At 46.1% G+C, this 26,370-nt stretch overlaps 1 protein-coding gene across 8 annotated transcripts in view; it reads left to right on the top strand.

The window, feature by feature from the left end:
* The window catches only part of ELMO1 (engulfment and cell motility 1), a 411,711-nt gene that overhangs the window by 227,581 nt on the left and 157,760 nt on the right, over positions 1-26,370 (top strand). The gene's annotated exons all lie outside the window — the stretch shown is intronic.

Below are 26,370 nucleotides of genomic sequence, written 5' to 3'. Positions count from 1 at the left end.
CTGAGGTTGGCCACAGAAGGACTAGGATAGATACATGTATTTTAAAGTGGCCACACTTCTGTGGTCCTAGGCGGCTGAAGGACAGTCTAGTGGTTTTCAAAACTGTCTACGACAAGTAGACGTGAGGCCTTAGCACTATGTGGCCAGGGCCCAAGAGGCCATGTATTCCAACCTCTTATTTTATAAAGGAATCCAGGGTCACCTAGGTAGCAGGTGGCATGGCTGGGATTGGAAACAAGGATGTGGGTGGAGGTAGGATCTGGGGAACAAGGAGGCATTGGGGTCTCATGTAAGAGGCTGTTTTTCAGCTGAGCTTTGTAGGAAACTAGAGACCCTCTGAGTCAAAGCTGAGGGGGTTGGGGTGCCAGACATGGGGGGCAGCTAGTACAAAGGCATGGAGGTGGGAGAGGAAGAGTTATGTGTGTGGTGGGGGGGGACAGCAGTAAGTACCTTCCTTAACATCAACCACAGGCATATACAGCGTGCCCTGATTTACAAAGCCTCTCTCATGTGTATGATCTTGTTTGAACCCCACAGTGACCCTAGTGACCCTCTCCACATTCTCCAGATGAGAGAGGCTCTGTGGCTTTCTTGAGATTGCGCAGCTAGGAACTGCAATAGGCAGGATGCTTAATTTCCTTAATGACTAAATTCTAAGCTGCAGGCTTGGGGGAAATCTAGGAACCCCTAAATCCCTACTGCCTGCCTGATAGCTGAGCTGGCTGTACGTTGTCTACCTCCTTCTCTTCCATCTCTCCTCTTGTTCCCAAATAACCCCTTGACCTACAGATCACAAGAAATAGAATTCTATCATTTGAGATTCATTCCTTCTATTTAAATATTTCCTACATGGCATCTTCTTAAAGAGTAGTAGGGAAAGCCTCTAGCAGGATAAGCCAATATCAGTCATGAAAATGTTGAGGTGATTTGGTTTATTTGTGACTGCCAATGTAAGAGGGAGAATAGAAGGATTGGTTGGAAGGATGTGGTGGGTGGGACGGCCTTGGGGCTTTGCCTTTGGCGGGTCTGGCCCGATGTGATGCTGTGTGGGCATCCTGGCTTCATGGGGTGCATGGGACACACACAGGGGTGGTAGAGGATTAGGAAAGCCAAATAACCCCAAGAAGCTCCTTCTGCACCAGTCCCTGGGTGCATGGCAGTACTCTCCCCTTCATCAGTAAAAAGGTCAGCCTTGAGCCCAAGCCACTTCAGGTGGCAAGACCACTATGACCCACCTTATCTGAATTATCTCACATTTATTTTTCAAGCCTCAAAGTTTCCTGCAAGCCTACTTTAGATGTGTTGAGCTGTGTTGACATCTTCCTCAAGGGTCTGATCCTTTAAAACACTCTTGTGCATGTGGCCAGCAGCTGTCACCATGACCTCATACAATGGCTAGCTAAGGTGTGGATTGGGATCAGAAGAAAGCTTCCTGACCTCTGCAAGCCATTAGTCTCACAATCTTGGCCTCACCCACAACTGTGTATATTGATGGTGTATCAACAATGTGGATGGAACCCAGAAAGTTAGTTCAAACGTTAAGCAAAAGCAATACCTGAAGAAGACAGTTGAGCTTGACCCAAAGGGCAGTGGGGCACTGTGGCCTGATTCCAAATAAGGGCTGTATGCTAGTAATATAGTGGGATCCCATCCAGAAAACATGCTTGGGAAAGGATGGGGGCCAGTCAGATGCCAGACTGTTCATGGGCTTTCCTTTTTCTGTTCATGGAGGGCTCATATATTGCATGGATGCCTATAAAACATGATGGCACCTGCAGGAAGGCTTCCAGCAGGTCAAGTGGAACCTCTGGGAAAGAGTCCTGGGAGAATATGGACAGAAATCCCCTGTGAGGAGCAGATAGCAGGGCTTCCATTCCCTTCCACTCGAGAGATGGCCCAGAGCCACTCAAGCATTCAAGTCTCGGGCAAGGACTTCAGGTAATCTGCAGACAGGTATGATTGGGATGAATATGGAAAAGGTATTTACTAGATTATAATGCTCAGGAGGCCACAGCTCTCTAACAGAAGGAAGCCATGCTGAATATGCATGGGAAAAATCACTGAGACAGAGAGAGACAGATTATGATGAGCCTGAAGCCTGGGGAAGGTCGAGGAAATTTGTGCAGAACAATCCTGTTTCTCCTGCTTCATCTGGGGTAGTCACTGCCCCTGTTGTGTTGGTAGGAAGACAAAAGAAGCTGATTTCACCTTGATGTTGACAAGTTCCCAGCAGCTCGAGCTCCGAGGTGGGGAGGGCAGAAGGGCTGCCAGAGGTCAGGAGCTCTCCCTGGAAGCCTTCCAGCAGAGCTGAGGGCTTGCTTCTCAGGGTGTGTTTGAGGAGATTCTAGCTCAGGTATCCATCAGACTTAATGCCTCTGAGACCTTTCTGGTTCTGAGATTCTGGTGATGGGGAGCTTCTTCCCTCCAGTCCCCCAGCTTCCAACATGCTGTCTACCCACACTGAGTCACATCTCCACCATGACTCAGGAATAGAGAGCAGATAAAGAGGAAAGGGCCATGACCCTTCTGGTCCTTCCCTTTGGAAGCCTCATAGCCTGACAGTGATGAATGAGTTCTCCACATCGCCCAGCTTCTGGGGGATTCTTTCACTCTAAGAGTGTTCAAGGTACAGCCAGGGTGAGAGCTATGAGCATACAAGGGACTCTCTCCCCCACTCCCTATCATAAATATTCTGCTTTGCTCATCTCTCTACTTCTGGAAATTTTTTTGATTCACAGACTAATTCAGGTGTGACAGTGACCAGGTTCTGCTGTCACCTCATTCATGCTCAGAGAAAGCACATGGTTTAGCAGGTAAACTGCTTGACTTGAATTCAGTTTAAAGCCTTGGGTTTAAATAGTCCCTTTGACACTAGCTCCACGATCTGATGGAAATCACCAATGTTCCCTCAAGCCTCAATCTCCTCATCTTTAATGTGGGGATAACAATACCACTTGTTGCTACCTCATGAAAATGTTGGAAGGCTCAGTCAAGGGCATTACATAAGGTGCTTTTCTTTTTTCTTTTTATTATTATTATTATTTTTATATAAATTTCTTTATTTTTAGTTTTCAACATTTACTTCCACAAGATTTTGAGTTCCAAATTTTCACCCCATCTCGCCCCTCCCCCCACCCCAACATGGCATGCATTCTGAATACTCCTTCCCCTAGTCTGCCCTCTCTTCTATCTCTCCGCCACCCTTCTCTTATCCCCTTCCCCTTCTATTTTGCTGTAGGGCAGGACAGACTTCTGTACCCCATTTCCTGTATTTCTCATTTCCCAGTTGCATGTGAAAACCATAAGGTGCTTTTCAAGCACAGAAATTCAAATGTTCTCAAGAGCAGTGGTGCCAAGGTATGTAGTTAGGTGCATATTCCACAAGCTCCAACAAAAATGTATTAAGCACTGACTATGTGAGGTACAGCCTGGCCTAATGGATAAAGGGCCAATCTCAGAATCAGAAAGACTTGGGTTCAAGCCCCATCTCTCATCCATACTGATTATATGACCCTGGGCAAGTCGCTTGGCACCTCCCTAAGACTGCCATCTACAGAGATGGGTAAAGGAGGCTCTGAGGAAATCACAGGTTTGGTCGGGCCTCCATTCCACCACCACCACCCCACCCCGGCACCAAAAGAGGACAAGGCCTTCCCTGTGCTAGGTTCTAGAGACAAAGACAAGAAACAAACTAAATCCTCTCCTCCAGGACCTGGTATTCCAGACAGCTTTTTCTAACCTGTGGGTTCTAGATAAGCTACCAGGAAAAGGGGAGGGAGTTCCCACAGCAATGAAATCACAGGTTCAGTTGAAGTTTTAGAGAATTAAATGAATGTTACCAGATGGGATGAATAGCTCAGTGCAATGCCTACCTCAGAGCTGCTATCCCAGGGCAAGTTCCCCCTCTTCCAGGACACATCAGATTGCTTAGCAAGGTGTTGATAAGAAAGATTAGGGAAATAAAGTATCTCCCCCAGCTCCATCATAGGGGATGCCTTGGTTCTTCTGTCCCTTCTTTGCCCTTGTCTGTTTCTCAGTAATCTCATCAACTCCCAGTGGGGTGGCCGTCATCTCTGTTCAAAAACCTCTCATATCTACACTGATCTTCCTTCTGAACTCTGGCCCTGCATTAACAACTTCCTCTTGGATATCTCCACCTGTTTATGCTGTAAACATCTCCAAGTCGATGTATCAAAAATGAAATTATTTTCCTCTACCTTATGACTGGATTATCTTTCAAGCTTCCCATTTTTTCTTTTGAGGACACACAATCCTCCTTCTCACCTAGGTTCCTCTTGTTGGAATCATTCTTGTCCCTTCCCTCATCCTTAGCTGTCATGTCCAATCAGTTTCAAAAGCAAGTCAGTTCTAGCCCCACCTCATTTCTCACAAATGTCTATTTCTCTCTGCTTGGCAGCCTTTTCCCTTGTTCAGAGCCTTACCATCTCTCACCTGGGCTACTGCGAAGACATCCCCAGTGGCTTCCTAACCAATCCATCCCTTGCAGTTACCTAACAGTCTTTCTAAGGTCCAAGTCCAACCATGTGTCTCCCCTGCTAAGAAACCTTCAGGGCTTCTCTGTTGGTTCTCAGACAGATTCCAAACTCCATTGCTTGGCACTTACAGCCCCCCACAGTCTGGCTCCAGCCTATTTTGCTGCCAACTCCCCTGTATGATGTCCACACATCAGCCAAGCTTGTTTGCAGTATTTACTGTTCCCTTAATTCAACATCGTGTTTCCATCTCCATGTTGTCCATTCACCACTTTCCTTCTTCTTCTCAGAATCTTTGCCTTTCTTCATGGTGCAGCTTGGGTACCGTACCATCCCTTTTGTGAAGCCTGCCCCGAACTATCTCCAAAAACACTCCCAGTTTACCTATACTTGTTTATCTTACCATATGCCATGCCCCAGTGTAGACCAACGAGATATGTGTAAATGAGTTCACATGAGAAAATGTATGTACAACTTTCTCAAGACTTAGGAAGCAGGACAGCACTCAGAGCTATGATTAGCCATGATTGTATAACTTGAGTTCTTTAAGGCCAAACACTCTCTTGTTTTTGCCTCTGTATCCCCATCTCTCAGTTCAACTCAATTCAGTTATCTAGCCCAGGACCTCACAATAGGCACTGAATAAATGATAAACCAGTGATGGATTGAATTGAATTAAGAGTTATTCATTGGTGTAACTTCCCTCACTTGGAAATTAGTTGAACCATCAGCCTCTTCTTCCAAGCAATGCATGGAGGCATTTCATCATGTTCCTGCTAAGCTTTGAGTGTGCTACGGGGTAAGGTGATAATGATGACAATAAATCGTGGTGTGCATTGGTGTGGTTCATACTTCTAGAACTTTCAAATTCAAAATCCATCTTTTCAGTGTTTTAGCTGCTACCACAACTGAGTTCATCTTCAATCCCACAATGATGCATTTTTCTTCTCAGTCAACTGGTAAGAAGACCCAGATCCTTGGGTTGCTGGCTGAAGGAGAGGGTGCCCTACAGGAACTGTCCATGGTTCTGCCCTGCCTGGATCCCTCTTTTTGCAGGGTACTCTAACTGCTTAGGAAAAGTTTGGGAAGTTTGGGATTCTTTCTCATCGTGTAAAGAGCACAAGGTCTCAAAAGTGAACAAGATTTCCTTAAGATCATGCTATGCTCCATTCCAAGTATCATACTCTCCTTTTAATAAAAAGATCACATTGACTGGTATCACTGTGCTTTGCAGAGAAAGAATCTTTTTGGCTCTTTAAAGCCATGAAACAAATTTGTGAAGCCTCCACTAATGAAGACAGTAATTGTCCCAAAAAAGAAAAAGCTTTTAGAGGCCAGAAAACTCATCGTTTTTGGTTTGGCAACAAAACTCTGTGGAGAGTCAAGATCAAGGCCAGTCTTAGACATGGGCAAATGTGGAAACCACATGTCTGGAGATTGAAATGCTGGGAGAAAAGTCCTCAGGTGTCATCCCAAAGTTCCTGAAATTAACATAAGTAGAGTTGCACATTTAGATGAATCATTATCTCTGGAAGGCTCCTGTTAATATGCAAGCACACTACCTTGGGGAAAGTAATGCATTCAACCATTATAACATGGCTTTATCAGATGGAATAGGAAAAAGAATATAGGACAGTTTTTATTTGGGACTACAATAAGGTGAGATACTTACCTCTCTGGCCATCAATTACCTCCTCTGTACAATGTGGAGGTTAGACTCGATGTCCCCTACTGGCCTGCAGAGTTCTAAATCCTATAATCCCATGAAGAGAAAACAGTGAAGAGGGGATAGACCAAGGGAGCCTATGGAGGATCATTGGGTCTCTTTCCAATTAGAGGAAGGATCCTCTTGCAGGATCTTTCATCTCCTATGAAGACATTGTGATCCTGAGATGGCAAAGCATGATGTGATGGCTGGGGAGATTGATCTGTCAGGCTGCCAAAGAGATATACCATGTGCTCACCCAGGATGGCCTTATTAGTACTGCCACATACTCACCTACATGAGAAGGCTGCTGCCTTGGCAGGGAGGTCCGATGATTAGCCACAGACCCCAAGACTCCTATGAGGAGGGGGAACAGACATAATACTCAGCTCCCCTGGCTTCCTTTCTGAGCATTAGAAAAACTTCCCAGGGAGGGCTAGGTGGCACAGTGGATAGAGAACCGGCCCTGGAGTCAGGAGGACATGGGTTCAAATCCAGCCTCAGACACTTAACACCAGCCGTGTGACCCTGGGCAAGTCACTTAACCCCATTACCTAACCCAGAAAAACAAACAAAAAAAACCCCTCCCATATCAGGGAAGGTTCCCAGGATTCTAGATCATTCTACCCTGCTATTCCAAAACTATGGAAGTTTACAGGGATCTTAGAGGCTGTCTGCAAGTCACTAAAGCTACCCCAGAGCACCATGACAGTGGTCTGTATACCTTCTACCTTCTTCATTTTCCCCAGTATGCACAACAGCCTGGCACAGAACAACACAGCACAGCCTTGAGTAGCCCTTACCAGACAACTGGCCTAGTTCCCTCCTCCAGATCCCAGGCTCTCCCTGGCCATGGTGCTGATATGTGAGGGACAACCCAAAAGGCAAACTTTTCCTACTTTAAAATGTTGCTTAGAGAAAAAAAAAATCTGCTGCTGAGCATTTCCGTGCTATAGCAAACCTCTGCACACAGTAAGTGCTTAATGAATGCTTATTGGTTGATTAGTCAATACATCAAAATGCATAATCTTGGTCTCAATGGACTTTATAAGAGCAGTTCATTGTATCATCACTAACCTGAGTGCATCTCGGATGGAAATGCCCAAGCAAGAGAGAAAAAGAAGGTATTGGGGGCATAGCAATAGCTTTCCTAGGCTTTTGTGTTTCTCTTAACAAAATTAGAATCCTTGAAATTGCTTGTTCCATAAATCTAATGACTAGCCATATTCCAGCTCCATGATCTGGGGAACTCAGAATAATACCCTAATTATCTCTGGTATCACCTTCAAATAATGATGACCCTCCCCTTTGGATTTTCTTTTTCCAAGAGCTCTTCCTTTACCTTAAGAAACATTAATAAACCAGGCCGACAGATGGCTAGGCCACACTAGCAATAATGTTTGAGCCTCTAAAAATACAAGGGCAAGAATTCTCTGGTCTGGAACTAGACTAGACAGAAATAAACAGATAAAGGAGCTCAGAGTTGAATGGGAGGGGAGTAAGACAAGTACCTGAATCATGGAATTACCAGGGAGGAGGAGATTACTGCTCATGAGAGGTCCAAGAAAAATGTGCTGAGAACTATGAAGGAGCCCGATGACACTTGCTGAATGGGAGCGCTCAGTAGTTGGGGATGACAAAGAAAGCTCTCTCAAGAGGTGGTTTCTGTGTGGAGCCTTGAAGGACAGGCAGGCACAGTGGTGTAGAACAGCACTGGAGCCAAAGCACTGAGGTCCAGATCACAGCTGGGTCTCTGACTGTCAGTGTGATCTCAGACAAGTTACCTGCTCTCTTTGGGCCTAAGTTTGTCTTCTCTAAAAAGAAGGGATTGGCCTCTGACCTCTGAGTTCCCCTCCCTCTCTCAAGCCTTTTTGAACCTACAAATAGTGTAGTCAGGAATGGCCAGGTCCATTCTGGGCATAGAAATGGGAGAGGGCAAGACAAACATGGTGCATAGAAAAGAGTGGTTTGGCTGCAGATGCTACATTGTATACTCATAAAGGATCTTAATAGTTTTTTTTAGGACAATGGCATGTCATTTTGTCCCCAGGCAGAAAAATGATTGGTTTATTAGGAAATGGCTGAGGTTGAAGAGAGTATGAGCACCGTAATATCTCCATCAATGTCCTTTCCAAGCCCATCCCTTGGGAATGCTTGGCCTTCGGGGACTGGTAACACCCTGCTGTCCATTTGAATGTATTTAATGCAATCCTAATCCAAATATTCTGACATACATTCTTTTAAACATTAAATTGAATTAAATTTAGTTTTGTTCTGTAATTATCTGATAACTTTTGGAGTCAAAATCAACAACATGAATACAGGACAAGAAGGGTATGGTTAGGAAGCAGTTGGCCTGGGGCTTAAGTGGACTCCAGGGTCACTAAGAGGGGACAATGTGACATATGACAGCCAGCAAAGACATTGGGACAACCCTAGGATGCTCCCAATGGCAGCCTCATGTCTAGGACTCAGGTGGCAACTCTGCCCTGCTCAGACTGTGTCTGCCTTATTGGCTTCCCTTCCAGATGCCATGTTTAGGGAGGCTTTGGACACAATCATCTGTGTGCTGGTCACCGAACAGGGCATTCAGAATGATCAAGAACCTCAATGACAAGACATGTTTTTAATAACTTATAAGGACTGGTGAGTTTAAGCTAGAAGAGAGATTCAGGCTGTCTTCAAGCCTTCCCAAGACTGCCATGTGTTAGAGGGATTGCACGTGCTCTTCTTGGTCCCCCAAAGAAGGATTAGGAACAGTCGACAGAGTTTATAGAGAGGCAGGTTTTATCTTACTTGGGAGAGAAAAGTTTCAAGAATTCCCTCTAATTTCAGAAGTAGACTGGACCATCTTGGAAAGTTGTGGGGAATTTAGCCCTCTGGGAGTTATAGAGCAAAGCCTGAATGAATGAATGAATGAATGATGAATGAATGAATGAATGAATGAATGAATGATTAAAACAAAGATTTCTTAATAGCTTACCATGTTCTGGGCACAATGTTGTGTGCTGGAGATGCCAATACAAATGAACGGTACTGTCTGGTGCATTCTAGTAGGAGGAAATGATGCATATAGGCTCAGTCGCTTCCTTTGCAGAAGTAATGAGATCACTAATTTCATTACCATTCCTAGTTCGATAAATGGCCAGCAGGAGGGAAGCAGGTGTCAACATGTCAGGAAGGTGGAAGTGGGCATGGTGAGTTGGCTGCAGTAGGCTACAGGAGCTCTCTTGGCACTCACTAAGGTCCTACAGCCACAGCTGGTGATCCACTTGGGAGAGAGAACAGCACCAGTGATGAGGCCGCATCGAAGGGCGTGGCTGGATGGCCACTTGTTAAGGATTCTATACAGGAAACCCCTGCTCTGGGTGGATGGACGAGTCAACCTGTCCAATTCCATCAACTCTGGGATTCTGTGAGTCTATAAAATAATTGCCGAAACCCTGAGGTTTGAGGCTAGTCAAAACCAAAATTGGGCATCACTGACATAATTGGCCCCACACAATTTTATTCTGACTAGGTCACTTTGCTCTTAATAAAAACAACATTAGCTTACCCATAATCACATTTGATCCTCACAATACCCTGAGAAAGATATGCTATTGTTATCCCCATTTTCTGTAAGAAGACTGAGGCACGCATATGGTGACTTGCTAGTTCATGTCTAAGGCCAGATTTAAGCCAAAGCCTTCTTGGTTCCAAGGCCCACTCTGTATCCACTATCTGTCTTGTGAGCACCATTGGTCACCTCACGCTTGTGGGGGCCTCTTGTTTTTATCTGTCTTTGGTGGAGCCTGAGGCTGCTGAGACTGACCTGGAGTCTTTGCTCCTGACATTTGCTACTTCCTGTTTATAGGCAGAGAGTGCTCATGATCTGAGGGGAGAGAAGTGGGGTGGTGGACACTGGACATGTTCCTTCCTGTTTTGTCCCATTCAATCACAGTTGGGTTCCAGCGGGTCTTTAATCCATGCTTGCCAAGGTTGGTTAGTCTAAATCGTCTTTCCGTTGGAAAGCAAAAAACTAGCACAGGAATTGGGCTGGAAGCAACCTTTTTTTTGAGAAGTTAAGGACAAGATTGTGTCCAGGCTGGTGCTGACTGATCATAAGAAAGGGACAAGCAATGACCAGTCACCAGGCTCAGTCTATGGAGGTGGCTTATGGCAGCTTTGAGTCGTGTTGGCCCAAAGCTGACTGACCCACTGAGACGAGACAAGACAATGTCTTGGTGACATCCAGTCAGTCCTCCTGGGATTAGGGTCCATCACTGGGGTTCAGAATTTTCTATTTTCTGTTTGCCCTTAATCAAATCTGAGCCAGCACAAAACCACTGGACACCACTCTGCTCCCTGGCGTGTTGTTTCCTAGAGACTCTGACCCAAGTAAATTCTCACACTGCTCAGAAAACAGAACTAGCCTCGGTTTCTACCATTAACCTTTGGAATTAGTGAGCTTAATAAAACATAGCACGGAATAGGCAGCCAGCATTGCCACCCCCACCCCCTACTTCTCCTTCCTCTCATCCTCTGCTAGACACAAATTATGATGATTTGTCCTTGTCATTCATCTCCTTTATCTGGCCCCAAGGCCCCCCATGTTCTGACCTCGTGATCACTTGTTACCTGGGGGTGCTTCTGTTGAGGATGTTCTGGGGCCATAGCTCAATGAAGTTGGTTGATACACAGAAGCAATAAATAAGTGACTGCTCCATATTGTGGATCAGGTAGGCAGGGAATACAAGTTAAATGTCATTGTAGGGTAAGTAATGACTTTCCAATTTTCCTGAACCACTAAGAGAAAAGTGCTGTTCTCCATCACATGAGGAGCAGCAGGGGCACCCAGCTTCAAAAGCAGCCACTTGGGAAAGGTTCAACGTGGCCAGACCTGGTCTTCTAGATCTGTGTGCTTTGTCAGCATACACCCAGACATTCCAGTTGTAGAGACCCAGGAACGGCTACCTGGCTCTTTCACTCACTGGAGAATGCTGATGACTCTCCAAAGTCCTACCCAGATCCACAATCCTTTTCCTCCAGATATCCTCTCAATCTTCCCTGACTATGTGACTGCTTCAGCTTCCCAGCACCACATGCATGTCGAGGATCAAATTGCCTGCCACTTTCTAATTCACTTAAATTCACCAAACATGAATTCAGCACTCACGTTGTGCCTGGCACTGTGCTAGGCACAGCAGATACTGAGACAAAAGCAACAGCACTTATCCTGATGAAGCTCCCATTCTACTGCGGGATGCATTGTGTGCGCAGATAAATATGAATACATTTGAGAAGGCACTGAACTGAATACTTGAGACATCAGTGATCAGAGGATGCCACTCCTGAACTGAGTCTCAAAAGAAGGATTCCCACAGGTAGAGGAGAAGGGGGCGTGCCTTCCAGGCATTAAGTGGGGGATCAGTGTGTGCACATGCACAGATGTGGAAGGATGTACTGTGGTTTTGTTGGCAGACCCGTCATTCCATCCTTTGTCCAGGGTCTAAATCTAAGTCATCCTTGAACCCTAGCCATTCTTCCCGGTCAACCGGTGGTGAAATAATTTCGGTATGAAAGGATACGCCCACATTCTTTTTGTTGTTCCCCCCTCCCCCCACCCCCTACACAATAAACAAGGGCAGGTTTTGGTCTCTTCCCTTATGGTTTACAGGGTTCTTTTCATCAGTCTTTCTCTCAAACTCTTTGCCTTCCATTTCATCAAAAATTCCACTGCTGCAATTGCCTTTCTTATCTCCACATTACTTTTCTCTTTGTCATTGGTCGCAGCCTTCCCCTTTTAGAAGCAAATGAAGTTCTGCCCATGTGGTTCAGGGCCCTCCACCAGTGACCAGACCCATCCATTGTCCTGGGCTCCTGGACGCTGGAACCTCTCTTTTCTCCTTCTGCTGTTTTCCTCCTTCCATGTTTTCCATGACTGATTGACTAGTCTCTGGCTTCCTGCCCTCCAAACGTCATTTATTCCTCATTTGAAAACCATCTCTATGTGGGGGGGAGGGGTTCCATGGTTTGGTGCCCTTTGGTTCCACATCTTCAGCCATAATCCCAGTGGCTGCAAATCTGCACTCTCCAGAACCCCCACCCACTCCCGTAAGTGAAGAGGCCATAAGATGCCCCTCTTCAGAATCCCCAGCTCTAGACCTGAATAGCCAAGCCTGTGTGGTGCTGCTTCCTTGTTTTCCCAAGCAAAGTCTCTTCTGTACAAATGTTTTTTCTTCTCCAAACCATCGTGACGCCACTGCTTTGTTTTTGCTGTTGTTGTTATGGTTGCTGCTTTTCATACTCACTTACTTCTCTTCTGAACCACCCTCCCCCACCCCAGGCTGTGCACATTATCAATCATCCCTAAGTGTCTTGAAGACAAGTAGGTGGCAAGTATTTTTAGCCCTTTTTCATCTGAGCTGAGGTTGGATCCCCTGGGGAAGGATGCGCTGGAGGCGTGTCCACCTGGCCAAGCATCCCAGGGCCTCAGGGTCATAAAGCTACTCTGCAGAGAAACCTGCCCTCAAGGCATTGCCTGCATACATCTTAATAGTTTAAAGGAATTATGGAAGGCCTGTATTCCCACAGCATCACCCAAAGGACAAATGTATGACAGAAACCTGAAAGAGGCATGGGGATGTCACCTCTCTGGTTGAGCGGATCATCATCACACCTGAAAAACTCAGCACCGGTCTTCGTAGCCAGTGATTTATGTGACCACATTTTCTGTGAATCATCAGACTTTGGGGATTGCTTAATATGCGAATAGCCAAAGGATCATTGATTTCATTAGCCAGTAGGGTGGGGAGCTCCCAGTGTGGGAAGTAGCTTCACCCCTCTGGGACTTTGTGGATAAGTCTTTCTGAGTTTCCATGGGCTTCTAAGAATTAAGTGACTTGCTCAGGCCAACGAGCCTCCTGTCTGAAGAGTCAGGGTAGGATCTGAACCAGTTCTTCCTGGCTCCAAGATCAGGATGCCCTGCACAATGCCATGCTCCCTGATTAATAATGACCACGACCTGGGAACTTGGCGCAACTCCCAATGTTGGTAAAGGATGCTGGGCCATTGTTTTTTTATCCCCATGTTTTCTACATGTGTTACAGAGCAAAATGAGCCATGCCAATTACGCACTTGAGAAGAATATTATCAGAATTGGACACAGAACAGAGGAAAGGCACATTATATAAAAGTGCTACTTGTTAAAAAAGAATTAGCAGCAGTCCTGGTGCCACCCTCTGTCTTTTCCATTGCTCCCTCATGCTGGCAATGAAGCTTGTAGATGGTTGGTAAGAAAAGAGAAGGGAGGGTAGTTCCCTTTGTCATGAGAGTGAGTGGTGAGTCACAGCCCATGACTCATCGAGAGCCCACAAAGCCAGCCGATGGGGGGGAGGGGAGGGAGGGCATGCACACGAATAGAACATTTCTGTAATGAGTCACACAAGGGGGGGTGGGGCAAGGCATATCCCAAACCAAAGCTGAAGAGAAGTGCATTTTTAAATATATGAAGGTTGACTTCCTAGTGCAAAATCTGACAGGCTCCTTGGCCCATACCTTGTACCAGGTGGGTAGGCTCGAGGCAGGAGCAGCACAAACTCTAGTGTTGGGCTATCTGATTCTTTGGTCGGGGAGGGCAGCTGGATTAAAAACCAGAGGAAAATATTTAAACACTCATGGAGAAATCTAAAGCTTCAAATGACTGGGTAGTGGTTACCTGCTCCCGGGACTGGAGGCTCAGCGTGCTGTGTCAGCCAATCGATAGTTATGCCTTTCCTGGAATCCCAGCAGCCTCAACAGCTAATATACTGTAGATCTCTGAAGTTTTGCTGGTCACCGCATACTTCTGAAGAAAATCTGAATGAGATTATTTTTTAAATACAGTGGCTTTTCCACTAGAGAATCCTGCTGAAATGTTGAGCCATTGAGAACATTTTCTTGACTGAGCACTCATGTGGGATGACAAGCTGCTAGCTGGAGACCTGGGGAGACCCTGAGTCCAAGGTCCTTCACCCTTAGGAGTGTTAGAGATCCCTCTGGCCATCCAGTAGAGCACACAGGCCCTGTGTGGGACAATGTCTGTGTCTGTATTCATCTTGGGAGGAAATGCTAAATTTCAGTTAGAGATGGGTAAAATAATGATGCAATTGTTTTCCCATCCAAGTCCACAGACCTCCTAAGAGCAATCCATGGATGTCGTAGGGATCTGTGGACCCCAGGTGAAGACCCCCCTACCTTAGTGTGACGCTGTCACTGGGCAGAAGAGAAAGCTGAGATCTAAAGAGATCAGGTGACTCACTCACACTAGGATATACAATGAGGAAGGGTCAGGAGCAGAACCTGAACCCAGGGCTCCTGACTCTGAGTGCAGTGCTCTTTCCGCCGTCTTTGCACACTGCCTTCCCCAAGTGCGTGGAACTGGAGGAGTCTGTAATTGAGTGTGAAACCCCAGAGAGTATCTGGGAAGTGGTGCTGCCTCTTCAGGGGTTGTTTCTTCTCCCTGAATTCTGGGATGTTTTCAATCCATTGGGAGTGGGTGGAAAGGACTGCCTGACAGTGCTGGCTCAGCTTGGGCTGGTGTCGGGACTGGTGAATAATGCACACACAGCCCTACCCTTGGGCATCTGCAGGCAGGCTTATTTACAAGAGGTTTGACAACAACAAAACCAACAAAAACAGCAACAACAACACACACACACCCCTTCTCCATGGGCACCTGCAGGCAGGCTCATTTATAGGAGGTTTGTAACAACAACAACAACAACACACACACACACACACACACACACACACACACACACACTGCCCCATCGTCAGACAGGCTCATTGTAACCACCACACTGGGCTCTCCACCCTTTCCCTTAGACGACGTCAAGAAGGGAAGGGGAGGAAAATGGCGTCCAACCCAGGAAAATGCAAGATGCCTAGAGCATTGCCTTCATGGTATTTCCTTCCTTCCCCTTTCCCCTGCCCATCTATGACAAACATTCAAGAAGGCAGGGACACCGATGCTTGCATCTCGTAGTGGCTCTGTGACTTGGACCAGCCGTTCTGGAAAGAAAAACTCATGATTTTGGCAGAGGTGGGGAACCTGCGGCCTCTAGATCCTCAAGTGCGGCACTTTGACTGAATCCAAACTTCACAGAACAAGCCCCCTTAATAAAAGGACTTGTTCTGTGAAACTTGGACTCAGTCAATAGGCTGTACCTGAAGACCACATGTGACCTCAAAGCCACAGATTCCCCACCCTGGCTCAGAGTGTTAACCCTGGAGTCAGGAAGCCCTGAGTTCAAATGCTGCCTGAGACACTTATCGGGTGTGTGATGATCCTGGGCAAGTCACTTGACCCTCTGCCTCAGTTTTCTCAACTGTAAAATGGGAATAATACAGCACCCACCTCCTAAAGTTGTTACGATGATCCAGTGATATAATATCTATAAAACACAGCACAGTGCCTGGCACATAGTAGGCTCTTAATACATACTTGTTTCTTTTCCTTGTTTCCTTCTGCTCAGTGTCATTTTGGAGGAGTTGTTTTGGGGTGATTTGAGAAATGTGTTCCCTTTCCTGTAACAACAATACCAAAGAATGTTCAAGTGGAAGGAAGAGCTATGGAGCTGCCCCGTGGCCCTGGAGTCAGACGTACGGCACTGCCCCATTCTGTTGAGTGACAATCTAACACAAGAAACACACTTGCCTGGCTTTTCAGACACCACCCACTGGGATAGGTCTGTCAAGGGAACAGACTGGGAACCCATTTGACAAAAATCATGAGATGAACATTGCAGGCCAGACAAGAAACCCCCATGAAGCCCAGTTCCCACACTGCCGATGGCCATGGATCTCTGACTAGGGACCCCAACTTCAGCTGCCTGAGGTTGGCTTTCGAGCACTCCTTAACACTTTGTGGAATGAATGTGAAAATCATTAACATTACAGGGTCATCCCACAGATCACAGTTTGGGTTTCTTGGTGTATCTTTGCATAATTCCCTGAAATCTTTGCACTGAGATGGAAGAATGTGTTGTTTAAATCCTAGGTCCATGTTTAGTTGACCAAGAACCACATTTGGTGCAGATAGAGATTTTATTCGTACTCCCCAAATTCAACAGAGCTATGGGACATCTGCCTACTGTGCCCCCCCCCATGGTCATGATCCACCCATTACATTCATACTCAGATGCTCAAGTTAATCCATGAGCTCATTTCCGAAGTTTCTTCCAAGGATACAAATCCCAGCCCCTCTAGCCTGACCCAGCCTGGTTCCTGAAAGAGGGGTTATCTCACATGCCAGAGGCCTTCTGTCCTTCCTTTCTCCCTAAACCCTGAGGGTGCTGTACAGCACCTGACTCCCCTCTTCTTCCCCTGTCATCTTATTCCTTCTTGACATCATCACTCTTGCTCTTCTGTGGCGTTTCTCCTTGGTGGGACATGACAGCCTGCTCACCCCCACCAGGGACCGCTCCTTTGGCCTCAGGGAAATACTGATTCTCATTCTTGGGAGGCTGTTGTATTCCGTCTCACCTCTGAAAGGTCAAGCACCCAGCTCCTGTTGAATTTAAGGATCATTTGGGGAGTCATAGAGAAAATTAATGATGATAATAAAGTCAGATATATGGAATCCTTCCAAACACCAAAGAATTCCAATAAGAGTTTTAAGCAAGATCTACTCTAACAGAGCCATTGCTCTGTACAAGGTAGATTATGCACATTAATTGGGGAGAGGGAAGGAAGCAGACCCCAGAGAGGTCATCAATGAATGTCCTTGGATCAGAGATTCAAAGAGCTATGGAAGGTATCTATTTAAGAAAACAAAGTGGAGTCGTTCAACTAGGTCACCCATGAAAATGCCCTGATGGACACAGACACGGGTGGCCATATTCCACAAGACCGTCCTCTTTCAGAGCTTTCTTTCAGAAGCCTGCATCCCAACACTTAATCTCATCCCAGGGGGAAAGGAAGGAAAGGGGATAAGCAAAACCAGGAGGCAGACAGCTTCACCTTGGCATGGAAGTTCATGCTGGTCATTGCCCGCAATAACCAGAGTTGGGGCTATTGTTGGTTTGGATGTCATTAGAGTGGTGACTGCCCCGGCTGTGGTCATCATAAGACTGATCGCAGGTCCGAGGCCAGGCTGGGCAAAGGAGAAGCTGAGCTAGGGAGGGAGGCAGCCATTCTGCAGTGGGACATGCTGGCAGAAGACGGTGTGTGGCTCCTGCCGATGAAATCCTAACAGCAGATGTCATCCTAATAATAACTGACATTCCTATAGATAGGATTGTAAGATTTGCCAAGTGCTTTGCATCCATTATCTCGCTGATCCTCACGACAATCCTGTTAGCCTCAGAGAGGTTAAGCAAGCTGATCACAATCACACAGGCTGGGATTTGCAATCAAGTCTTCCTGATCCTAAGTCCAGAGATCTTTCCCTGTTCAAAGGTCAGTTCTAATAATGACGGTGATGATATGGTCATGAATGGTGGTTGCAGAGGTCCCTTCCACACTCCAAGTTCTGTGTTCTTGGATCAGTGGAACAAAACATGGGTCTTGGGTGTCAAGTGTTCTGCTGTGGCAGAACTTAGAAGAGCTCTGGTGTTCAGATGGAGCCTTCCCCTCACCCTCCTCAAGGAGGTTCCCTGGGCTTTCAGTCTCCTGAGCTGGCTCCCTCAGGCAGCCTCTTTGCCCTCATCTCCAAAGACATTGACTGGTTTCTTTGGTTGCTATTTCCCCCATTCTGTTGGAAGGATTGACTCACCCCTTCCCTTGGAAGCAGCCAAGGACTGTTTGAGCTAGCCCAGGTCCTTGCCTGAGTGCATCCTCTCTGTCTCCCTTTGTGCTTGGATTCATTCAATGCAGGTGGCTCCAAAGGAGATAGGCAGGTCAGCTAAAGGCATCAGGAGGCTAGACCTGTGAAGGTTCACTCCTCCTTGGCCATCTGGGTGACCCCTCCCCCTCACCACCTTCAGACGGATTCATCCCAGTCCCATTCATAAGAGATGCTTTTTTTTTTGTGAACCTTAATACCATTTTCTAATTCAAGCTATTTTACTTCCAGCCAAATATGTCTTTAAAGTACTTGAAATCCCCAGCATCCTTTCTGGGCAGCTTATTTTCATCCAATTTCCCCGCTGAGACATTCTGTGATGCCGTTTGCCTCTGTGGACACGAGATGCCCTGCTGGGAAATCACACCCATTGATTTTCCCTGGCATCCTTTGCTGTTGAGAACTAAGGCTGGCAATGAGTTTCCTCTCCTTGTGCTGCTGGGCTGAGCAGGAGAATTTCTAAGTAGCTTAACTTTCATTTCTAATGGGGAAAAGATCAGAGCCCTCCTCTCGTAGAGACGGCTGGTTATTTTGGGGGCTAAGAATGCTGTTTTCTCTCTTTCTTTAGCCAGGTTTTTGTTTGCCTTCTTGTTTAAGGCATACCTTTGTGGCGAAGGTCATAAAAACGTTTTGGGAAATTAAACCCAGAGGAAAAGCAGAAATGGCTATCGTTAGTGTACGTTTGATGAGAGTGTTTCCAGAATTCGTAAGAGCCACCAAAAATATTTAAAGTAGAATCAGTCCAGGAAGCATTTATTAAGCACCTACTGTGTGCCTGGCCAAGTGCTGGAGAGGCAGGGACGAACACTGAGCAGATCCTGCTGTTAAGGTGCTCATACACAATTTACAGCAAGACGATGGAGGGAGAGGTCACCGTGAAGGCTGCCTCAGGTCATTTCCCCTCAAAAATAACAACAGCTGGGCTTAAGGGAAACAATCTCCAGGAGTCTGACTGGAAAGTGAAAATTCCCCAAAGGATGACTCCAATGAAGAGCTCTGATACCACAAAAAATACGAGGAACTGAAGAACCCTGGGGCACAGCAGTGGGGAGAGGAGGCAGCAGAAGAAAGGGGTGCCTGAGGACAGAGAAAGATGCATCTCACGAAGGCACCATAAAGCAAAGGGAATAGGATTAGCTGGATGCAGACACACTCAGGGAATGAAAGGAAGAAATGAGATCAGGAAAAAAAAAAGACCCAAAACAAAACAAACCTCCTAAGAGAAATGACCAGAATGACTGAGCCCAGCTGAGGAAGCTCGGGAGCTTATGGCAAAGCACAGCAGTGTGGTAAGCAGTGTGGATGGAGGAGAAGGAAATATTGATGGAAGCAGCTGAGAAAAAAGGAATGAAAGAGAGGAGCCTGAAGAAAGGAGAGAGGACACCAAGAAAATGATCTCTTTGGGTAGCTGTATGCTAGTCAATTGGAGAACTTAAAAGAAAAGGGAAATGAATGAATATTCCCAGAAATAGAAAATAATCATTCTGACAGAAGACAAGATCAGTGATCTAAAAAGAGCAGCTTCTCAAGGAGAAATCAGCAGAAGCTCCTAGACAAGGCACTGGGATCAGATAGATTCCTGAGTGAGATTTTCTGAACCTTCAAAAAAAACAACGGTACTACTACGAAATCCCTGCGTTCTGGGGGACTGCTCCTCAGTACAAAGGGACACGGTGCAAAGGGTACGAGGTTGCATATCTACTATACACATTCACACATACACAGATATTTGATTAACTTTGTGGAAAACTTTTTCCCCCCAGGGAAAGAGATTCTTTTCCTCCTTTTCTCTGCCTTCTGTACTTTCCACAAGAAGCCTTCCTTGGTCCCCGTCATGCTGCTGCTGCCCCCTGATATTGCCTACCATAGATATCTGTTATGCGGGTGCTCATTTCTGTTGTCTCCAGCCATTCGGTTGTGAGTTGGTCAGGGAATGATTTTGCTTTCTTTCTTTTTTTTTTTAATAGTTTTTTCCCTGTGTTTTTAAATAAGTTTGTATTGATATTTTCTCTTTCTTATTATCACCACTATATACCATGTAGCCCTCCCTCTCCTTACTCCTCTCCAAGAGCCATCCCATGTGACAAATAGCATGGTTTTGTTTTCTTTTTACTCCCTGTGCTTGGCACACTGTCTGGTATATAGTAAGTGCTTACTAAATGCTTCTTGGAGAAGGGAGGACTTGATAGTTGTCCTCAAATACCAAAAGAGGCATTAACCTTGTTGTGCAGGGCTCCAGAGGGCAAAACCAGAAGCAATGCCCAGCATGTTGGGAGGATATCCTAAAATTTGGAATTTGCTGAAATCTCTGGGCAAAGGCTGCTCATCCACATGTCAGGAATGTTCTAGAAAAGTTCCCTCATCATCTTCAGGTTTAGCAGGGGAAGGAGGGTAGCTCTGAGCTCTTTTCCAAGTCAGGGAGTCCATGAAGTATTCTTAACAAGTTCTTACAAGAGAAGTTCCAGAGACTGCAGGGAAGACTTTTTCTAAGCAGGCAATTAAAACTGAACAAGAAATAGATGTTTCAAGAGGAAGAATTTAAGTAAATATTGATGGGAATAGGGGAAAACTAGGGATGGTTTTTGGGGAAAGGATTGATTTATCATTGGTTTCAGCCCTTGTTGGCATTAGGGAAGTCAGGAAGCAGAAGGAGCCCTAGGAAAGCCCGCCTGAGATTTCCATGATCTGAAACTGATTTTTCAGCCCCATGATTCTTTTGATTGCCCTTGATTTTCCTGATCTGCTTCTTCCAATAGACTGTAGGCTCCTTGAGGGCAAAGTAATATTTTCTTTTTGGCCTTGGCATCCCCAGTCCAGAGCACCCAGCAGCACCTAATAAAAATTAGGGAGATACAGTTGGTTGAATCTGCCACACTTTGGAATTCACAATTCTTTAGCCTTTGTTTCAGTTACTTTGGTCAAAGTTTGTAACACAAATACACCATTGGTTGATCAACCATTTAAAGCTTCTGTAGCTGTTGGCGGGGTTTCTTTTTCTTTTACTTTTCTGGACATCAGCCCTGAATTCTGAAGGGACATATCCCCTTGTGTGTCGTGACAAAGTATGTTGGGAGTTAGTCTTGTCCTAGAAGGAATTTTTTAAATGTTTTATTCAAGTTTTGTGATTTCTCTCTCATGATTGCCCTCATGACTAGGGGAAGGGGGGGTCATTTGAAAATCCAGCAGAAGGTCGTTAATGGCTGCATCCCTCAAGTATGTATGTTCATTGGTTGGTAGTTGCTGACGTTTTCTTGGTTACCTCTTGTTAATCAGTAAGGTCTGAGGTTTTTCCCACACTCCTACTCTCTTCCCCTCCTGTAGGCACCATGTAAATCAGTCCCCCAGTACCCTCACTTCTGTATTGGTCCCAGCACAGATGGATTCAATCCAATTGCTTTTCCTACTATCATTGTTCTCCTTTGTATCATTTCTACTTACTATGAATTTTGGGGACTATGATTTCAGGGTTCGAGTAGATGGTTCCATGGCTTGATGGATGAAGAAAATATTGCATTAATTTTTGCAAATGTTTCCCATTTTCTTTTTGTCTGTGGCCATCTTTTTCTTCCGTCCTTGAATGCCTGTCACATTACTTTGCCTCATTGGCCATCTCGCCAAATTTTCTTTAAACTGGTTTCATCCTCTCTGGATTCTCTCCTTTCTGAGGTGATACTGCTCAGACTCCTACATTAGCCTTCTTTGTAAGACTTTTAGGCATGAACCTGTTTTCTAACCCAGTGTTGCCTTTAGAAGCCATCTGTGTGGTCAGCAAATCCGTCATGGCAATTATTTTCCTCTGCCTTCGGTTTCTGAATGAAATCAGAATTGTTGCTATTGATGCCATTTCTGTTGTCTTTTCTCCATTTTGAATTTCAGCACCTTCTTTAAGCAATTCAGGGTTAACTCTCATTTGTATGCCTAAACTGGGTCTTCTTCCTCATTACAATTCTTCCCTTTTGTTTATTATCAATTTCAATCATTGTTCCAATGAATCGATGGTCTGACTGTGCACAAACCGCTTACTCAGGGACAGCTTCCATGTTGTAAGAAATCTTTTCCTTTCTGTGAAGATAAAATCGATTTCATTCTTCGTAGTGTTTGGTGCTCACCATGTCCTATATATATGCATACATATGTAACATATATATGTGTGTGTATGTGTGCATATATGTATATGCATAGCTATATAAGTGTGTATAAACACATGTGTATATATCTATATATAAATATAAATAAAAACATGTGTCTCAATATAGTATAACCCCCCAGTAGGAGACTGTAAGTCCCTTGAGGACAAGGTCATGGACTACTTTTTTTATTCTGCTTCATGTCCCCAGGACCTTGCATACTGCTTGCTTATATAAAGCTTTTGATCAGCTAAAACCCACAGATTTTTTTTTTCACATAAACTCCCACAGAGACAGCTTCCTTCCTCCCCCACCATCTCCTCATGCAGCGGATTCTCTGAAACTAAATGCAAGTCTTTACATCAATCCCCATTAAATTTCATCTTGTTGGTTTCAGCCATCGTTCGGGTCTGTTGAAATCGTTTTCAATGTTGGTGCTATTATACATGCGATTATCTATTCCTCGCAGCCTCGTGGCATTTCTAAATATGATAAGCCAGGCTTCCATGGCTGAATCCCAAAGCGAGGAGAGCAATGTCGAACAGGACTGAGCTGAGGCTATATCCCATGCTGTGTTGGTAGGGATGTCTCCTGCTCAGTGCCAGGAACTGTGCTCACAGGTGACAATGGAAGCCAGAGGAGCTGGTGGCATCACTGAGGGACAGAACATGGAGAGGAGAGGGCCCAGGCTAGAGACTGTGCTTGTCCTTGGACCCCCAGCACTCAGTCCAGTGCCAAGCACGTAGTAGGTACTGCAGAAGTTGTTGGATGAACTGAACTGAGATGAGACATGTGCTTTTCAGGGGTGTGTGTGGGGGGTGTATACGGATGACCGAAGGAGGCCAGGAAGGAGCATTCAGATGAGGAAGAGAAGGACCAAGAGAAAGCTAACCCAGGGAGGAGAAAGGGTCCAGGAGGAGAGGGTGGGCACTGCTGAGAAAGGATACCCAGTGGCTCGTGGACAGTAAGGACTGGGGGAAAAAAGGCTGGAACCTTGAAACATGGGGAGGTTTGCATCAACCACTGCAGAGCGATAGAAGCAGAGCTGAAAGGCTCCAAAAATGTGAATGAAAAGCTCATGAGAGGGAAGCCAAACTGAGTAACTGAGAACTCCACAATGGCCCTGGAGAACCCCTTGAATAGGATGATGCCCTTGACATCCCCATATCTCCAAGGTCTGGTGGAGTGCCCTGTGCTTAATCATTGCTTGCTGGGTTGGGGTCATCCCCAGTGACACCAGTCAGCTGCAGCCTGCGAGCTGCCAGCAGTGGAGCGGAGAAGGACGTCACACATCTGCATTTCAGGCACAGACTTGGTTTGCTATGCACACTCAGCAGAGCATCTGTCTCCCTGCTGAAGGTAGTCTTTGTTCTTCAAGGAGAATGGCAGTTTTGTGAATCAGGGGAGGATGGAAAGACCCGACTTGCAGGAGTTTGTCCCCCTTCCTTGCCATTCTCTGGGCAAGGTCCGCACCTGGGATTTCACCAGTAAAAGGAATTACCACTGTGGGAATCCCCTCCACACATGTAGGTCCTAACTATTCTCCCACTTATCGTCTTACAGAGCTGGCTGTGGGCTCCGAGGAGTTAAATGACTTGGCCCAGGTCACCCAGTCAGTCTATAGCAGCACTCGAACCCAGGTCCAACTTTCTTCTTGGCTACAGTGGAAGAAACAAGTGGGCTTGATGACTTCTCCTGTCTTTGTGTTATGTTCATTGCAGCACATCAGATTACATCTGTTATTCATGAGAATGATGATGGGGACAGTGGGGATGCTTCCAGTCGATATTGCTCACAGAGTTTCAATAACAGCTGATCTACCATTTAGACAACACTTAAAAGTTTGCAGAGCACTTTGTTAACATCATCTCATTCCATCTTCACTGTAACCCTGGCAGACAGTCATCATTATTTTCCCCATTTGTCAGATAAGGCAACTGAGGCAGATGGCGGTTAAGCAACTTGTCCAGGGTCCTATGGCTACCAGGTGTCTATGTCAAGATTTTAACTCAGATCTTCCTGACCCCAGGCAGGTCTAGCATGCTATCCACTATTCTACCTATCTGCCCTAGGAGGCACCTTCCCCAAAATCTCATTTGATCTTCAAGATGACTGTAACCGAGTCTCTGTCACTATTTCCATTATAAAGACGCAGATACTGAGGCTCAAAAAAGTTACTGATTTGCTTGAACTAGTGACTGTTAGAAGCAGGATTTGAACCAAGGTCCTCCAGTCAAGCACCCTCTCTATTCTGCCCCACTGCTTCTCACACCCCAGGAGAAGACAGGGTCCAAGCAAGGCCAGTGCTGGTGCAGGGCTCGGTTGTTTCCAGTGTCTTTTATTGGGGGTGGGGGGGGTCTATGACCATCACCAAGGCACAGCTCACTTTGCTGGCTGTCCAGCTCTCATCTTGACAGTGCGCCAAGAGTGAGAATGCAGACAGAACTCATTAAGGATCCAGATGCTGCCTGCTCCATTGATTTCCCAAGGCCCTGCTCTTTCTTCACACTTCTGGGGGACAGCCATATTAGCTGATGCTTTTCTGCCTCTTTTTGGTATCTTGGCCAATGCCTTCTCCATCTGCTCATTGTTTGCTTGGTTTCAGATTTTGCCACCACAGCTATTAGCCCCTGCTAAAAACACTCTGCAGCCTTCATCCTCCTCGTTCTTTGCCCTGCCTCTCTCTCCTCTTCTGCACCAGCCCATGGTCCACCCTTTACTGTCATTTCCAATTTCTGTTCCTACCAGGCATAGGAAAATGAGAGAGAGAGTGAAGTGAAGGGAAAGGCTTAGGGTCTGCCCTTCCTCCCCAGACAGCATTTTTATGATCAGTTTGTGTTGGTTTTGAGGCCTTTTCCACCAAGTCCTGTAGCCTTAGATCAGCCCTTAGCTGCAGCCACAGCTGACTGTGTCTCTGAGAAGAGACAGGCAGTCCCAGGGTAGAAGGTCCTGTTCACCAGAGCATCCTCCCATCCCTGTTTGCTCCTGTCCTGGGGATGGGAGGGGCATGAGCACCCCAGAGCATCATCAAGATGAGGCCCTGACTGCCAGCATCCATGTGGACCCGCCCTTGAAGAGGAGCCCAGTCCTTGCTGGGTCTTCAATCATTCTGCCTGTGGTCCCAGTGCTCATTAATCTCTTCCCTGTTCCAGTCTCACCATCTAATATCTGTCTCTGAGGTGGGACAAGCAATTACTTATATCCCAGACAGATCTAAAATGTGCTGGCTTCTCAATATGTCAAAGCTCAGGCTAGTTTCCATTCCAAAGCGTTGGAGTGGGCTTGACGAGTCTCAGTGGCTGTCATGTGCCTGGCGCTCCACTGGGCAGCGCGTTTCTGGAATCCCCCTTTTTCACCTTTTCCTGCCGGTGGGATCCAATGGACGATGTGTCTGGGGAGGAAAGTCTGCTTCTTGTTTATTTCTTCATGACTAACACTCTGAAATCCAGAAAGGATTGCCTTGTCAGAAGAAGGCAGAGTGTGGAGAAAAAGCCCACATCCCATTTCTCCTGCAGTTCCTTTGTTTATGTCAAAGAAAGGAGTAAGACCCAACAATAGAGTTTATTTGCAGTCACAGTTTGACCTGTGGCTTGAAACATCAAGGTTTGTGTCAAGATTCTGAGTTTTCCCTTTCAGCTGGTCCCGTTGTGGAATGATGGACACGTAACCCTTGTGGGTTTTGTGGCAGAAGGTGCCTGGTAATTTCTGTTCCCTTTTCTGTTCTGGAGGGGATGTGCCCTGAGTTTCACCTAGGCACTATGTGTTTCCACCTTTCCTCTCCCTTCTTTTCTCACCTAGGGAGCTGGAGGCTTAATGAGCAGCGCCTCGCCATAGCAGTTGGCTCATTCTTAGCCTGTTGTTGTCAGTCACATCTGACTCTTTGTGACCCCGTTTGGGCCTTTCTTGGTAGAGATGCTGGAGTGATTTGTCACTGCCTTCTCCAGCTCATTTTGCAGAAGAGGAAACTGAAGGAAACAGAGTGACTTACCCAGCATCACCAGCCACTAAGGGTATGAAGTCACATTTGAACTCACAAAGAAGAGGCTTCCTGACTCCAGGGCCAGTACTCTCTCCTCTGTGCCCCCTAGCTGCCTTCCCTACTTACCTTAGGCCCACGGAGTCCCATTCTCTGCAATTGTACAGGCTTTATAATGGACAAAACATTATTAAGGGAATCACAGTAGCTCAGAGTCCCTGGTGAGGAAAATCCCTAACATTCAGAAAGAGGCTTGGCTCTCA

The sequence above is a fragment of the Phascolarctos cinereus genome, unplaced genomic scaffold, assembly GCF_003287225.1.
Source record: "Phascolarctos cinereus isolate Bilbo 61053 unplaced genomic scaffold, phaCin_HiC Scaffold_4;HRSCAF=312, whole genome shotgun sequence".
Taxonomy (NCBI): domain Eukaryota; kingdom Metazoa; phylum Chordata; class Mammalia; order Diprotodontia; family Phascolarctidae; genus Phascolarctos; species Phascolarctos cinereus.
This window is presented reverse-complemented; position numbering and strand designations above follow the sequence as displayed.